This window comes from Talpa occidentalis, unplaced genomic scaffold (assembly GCF_014898055.3).
Source record: "Talpa occidentalis isolate TD23 unplaced genomic scaffold, MPIMG_talOcc4v2.1 talOcc4.4, whole genome shotgun sequence".
NCBI lineage: Eukaryota > Metazoa > Chordata > Mammalia > Eulipotyphla > Talpidae > Talpa > Talpa occidentalis.
In genome coordinates this window covers 109,040,750-109,044,867 of record NW_023604295.1, presented here as the reverse complement: position 1 = coordinate 109,044,867, position 4,118 = coordinate 109,040,750, and the positions used below count along the sequence as shown (strand labels likewise).

Below are 4,118 nucleotides of genomic sequence, written 5' to 3'. Positions count from 1 at the left end.
ATGGCCAATCAGAACTCAGACTGGCCTGACATCACCACTGTTGCTAGGCAACACTGCCTCTTAGACTCAAGGTTTGGAGAAATTCTGAGAGACCACATTAACTGAGTTGCTCCTTTTTAGCTTTGTGTGAAGGGGAGGGAGAAAACACTTCATCATTGATACCTTCAGAGAGGAACTTTCATTTCCCAACTAGGGTGAGATGGGTGAGGTCTGCAGGAAGAGTCAAAGGATGGGCCTAACTAGGGCTCTTCCTGATCCTTCCATTTATGAAGTTCAGTTTTAATCAGCAGCCCTTCTTAGCTTGACATTTTATATCTTTCCTGATCTGTGTCCAATCTGCTTTTTTGACCATCTTTTTCCTAAGAAACAATGATAATGAAACAGAGCTAAGCTGGGTGGGGGACAAGAGGAAGACCCAGTTGGTAGGTCCTCACTTGCATGCTTAAGATTGCAGGACACAACCCCAAAGCAGGTACAGTGTGAAATAACAATAACACCATTTATACAGGGGTGAGAAAAAGGAAGATGAGGGGGAAGAATATTCATAGGCTGGCACATGGCCATTTGTATCTGTACTGCCCCAGAGAATTTCTGCTGAACAGAGACCAAGACCAAGCCAAAGCCACATGTGGCAAGCTGGTGGCTTTTCCACAGACACCCTCCTCACCAGCAGCTTAATTGTCAGAAGCACAGCAGTTAACTACCTAGAGCGGGTAGTCAATCTGGTCAACAGTCCCAGCCATTTAACTGCTCAAAGCCCCAGTTCCAGCCTTATTTCCCATCAGCCCCTACTCAGCGGGAGTTTTGTAAAGTTCCACCTTCTACGGTCAAGTTGACCTCAGAGGATGGAGTCTAGAAAGCTCCACTTTCTACCATTGAGTTGGCTGTTAGCATCACTGGTGCCAACGTTATTCCTTACTGTTGCTCTTATAATAATAGCATATAGTGTTTGAGTAACAGTTTAGAATTTTCAAATGACTTTCACATATACTACTTAATGAACCTTCCTATGACTGTCTGAGGGAGGAAAGGTTGTCAGTAAAGGAAAACCCAGGGCCATGGCAGCCCATTGACTTTGCCCACAACTGGTATGGAGCCCTGTTGCCTCCATGTGGAAGCTGCCTCCCCAGCTCTGGTCTGGTGCCCTCGCAGCGCTGACCTCGTGCCTAGATCTTGGTTCTCTCACCCTGTTTCAGCATATCCACTAAGAGGATCTACCTCTCTGCAAGGCTGGGCCAACCCTTCTCCCCTGACTTCTTCAAGTTCCACTTTCTCCCAAAGTCTTCCCTGAAGACTCTGGCCTTTGCTCTTGGTCCTGGCAACTCCAGCCCATTCTGCTGTCCATTAAGATGAGCTGTGCTATAGTCCTGGCATGCCTCAGGGATCTTATGGGGTCTGTCCAGACCTCTGCAAGAAAGTGAATATCTTGGCAAAGTGAGTCACACAGAGTTTTTGGCTTCTGAGTGCATATATATGTATATCCCTTAATTAAAGGTGATATCGACACAGGAAGTGAGCACGTGCTATTGGAAAAAATAGCACTGATGGACTTGTGGGATGCAGTTGCTACAGATCTTTGGTTTGTAAAAAGCACAATATCTGCAAAGCACAATAAAGGGAAGCACAATAAACTGAGGCATGAGGTCCTGAGTAACTTTTATGTGTTCATGTCTGTTTCCCTTGAGGATATGGACACAACATGCCTCAGTTTGCCTGCAGAGACTCACATGGCCCAGGCCACTGTCAGAAAGGTTGAGGCTAACACTTCCCCTAGGGATGTGACAGGGAACTTGAGCCCCTGCTCCCTCCCTGCCTCAAATGGGAAGTTCCTGCTCCTTGTCTTGAGGGAAACCACACCTGAGACTGGGATCTCAAATTTTATTAGTATTTTCTGTTAAAGCACCTATTTCTACTAATACTTGGAGAATAATTATTTCTAGAAGGGCAGTGCAGGGGGGCTAGAGGACATGTATGGCAAGGGGGGAAGTAAATTCATAAAGCTGCCCCCTGAGCTGTCAATAAGGCACATGGAAATCCTCCCCCTACCTGGAGGCCTGTGAGGATATTACACTATTGCTCAGCTGAAGGAAAGTTGATGAGTCACCCAGTCTTTAAAAAAAAAAAAAACAGGCTTCTATTAGCATTGGCATGCCATGGGTAAAACAGAATTGACAAAAAACTGTTAATTCAAAAGTTCTGAATCAAACCTTGAGCTAATTTATAGACTGAATTATGCCAAAGGAAGAGTCCTAGAGTTATTATTGGAGAAGAGTATGCTTACAAACAATGGAGAGGACTTCATGAATTTATATCACTGTCAATCTGCTCATGTGCGCATTCGTTACTCATTCACTCAACAATGATATGTATTTCCTCTGCCAGGCACTGTTCAAAAGTTGGAGGAAAAACTTGCGGGAACATGATCCTTGTACATTAGCAACTCCTGTTCAAGTAGATTGTTCTTATGTGGTAAGCAGAAGAGGTTATTTCCATTTCACAAATGAAGGAACAAAATTTCAGAGAATCTTAGAGAATTTCCATTGTTACATCTCCAAAATATAACGAAGACTTTAAAATATTGATGGGAGAAGCCTTTCCTGTTCCCTCCAACCTGACTGCTGTCCCTAAAGATCTGTACTTTGTGATGTAAACAAGTAGCTCTGTACTTGACACCTCTGTTCTCTCTCCCCATCACAGTGGACCTTGAAGTGAGAAGAAATGAAGGGCTTGAATTCAGGTCTGCACTTGTTCAGAGTTCACAGTTATAAGGCCACACTCTATGGATCCCCCAATACTCCGGGGACAAGATGTTTAGCCTGAGAACAGTATGTCCCTCATCTACATAAATTAGTCATTGTCTATAAGGAAAAGGAGCACCTTTCTTGGTTCCAACAGGTAATCTTAAGGTCAAGAACATTCCTGAAGAACTTGGCAGAGATTCAACTCCAAAGTGCTGAGAAGCTCATTTTTGAGTTGCATGAAACTAAATTTATTCCTGCCTCATGCTTGCTTCATTGGCAAATCATTCCTCCCCACCCTCAGCTCCTTGATATGAAAGAAGCACCCCCACTGACATGACTGACATAGAGGAACAAAAGGCCATCTCCTTCTATTGGTATTGTTTTCTATTCTGTGAATGACAATAGGCGAACTAACCCTTGAAAAGAGAAAAAGACACCAGTCCTCTCTGAGGGTGCTATCCCCAAACATAGGAAGAGATGGTGCTGTCACTTTATGGGGTAAATATATTTTAAAGTGGTTTTGTCCATTTATCTTTCCACACCTTGACTCCAAGGAGCATGTGGGTAGTGACCTTGACCTGGCTGATTCCCTGCTGTATTTTCATACTCCTCGGGCAGGTTGGGGGAGAAGGATAATATGAGGGAGATGATTGGAGGAAAAGGAGTTACTGCTGTAGCAGAGATGCCTTCTACAGAGCTATATGATGTGATAGTTTCAAGTGCACTGAGCCTGACTGATCTGTCCTTTTCTCCTCTTCAAGAATTCATGTATAAATATATTGGAGGCTCCAAATATATTGGAATATAAATATAGTCATGTATAAATATATTGCCCATGAATTTCTTCAAATCTCTTCTTTTGGGGGAATAAAGAGCAATAGACTCCTCTTGCCTCAATATTACTCACCATTGCTGATGGCATTTTGGGAATAAATTGAAAACATTTTATTTCTTCTACACAGACCAACACACACACCACAACACACACACACATTTTGGTTTAGAATTTTTTAAAGGAATTTCTTCCTTAAGGATGGACTTTCAATTTTTAAAAAACCTCACCTGTCTATTAATTCTCCTCAAATACATTATTTTTAGAAAATGACAGGGCCAGAAATACAACGGTTTTTTTTTTTTTTTTTTTTTTTAAATCTCAGCACAATGATGGGAATAAAACAAGCAATCAAACTACTGGCTGACTGAGGAACCCATTCTGGGGAAAACACACCCTAAGCCCTGCACAATAGGGCGTTTCCAAAGAAGAGGAGACACAGCTGTAATGGGGGTGGAGACAGAGGATCAGTCCATCAACAGGCGAAGTGAGAGGTGGCAGCAGCCGCTGGGCCCATGTGCACTTTGGAACCAAGTAGAAGGCAT

General features: G+C 43.1%; 1 long non-coding RNA gene across 2 annotated transcripts; it reads left to right on the top strand.

Annotated features, from left to right (window-relative positions):
* The first annotated feature begins 305 nt into the window (after positions 1-305).
* LOC129146690 (uncharacterized) lies at positions 306-2,721 on the top strand. Of its 2 annotated transcripts, none has more exons than XR_008553721.1 (3): positions 306-472; positions 2,383-2,469; positions 2,698-2,721. It is a non-coding gene; the product is annotated as an uncharacterized LOC129146690 (long non-coding RNA). The 2 variants fall into 2 exon arrangements; XR_008553722.1 differs by lacking the exon at positions 306-472 and adding an exon at positions 1,402-1,434.
* Positions 2,722-4,118: the final 1,397 nt, after the last annotated feature.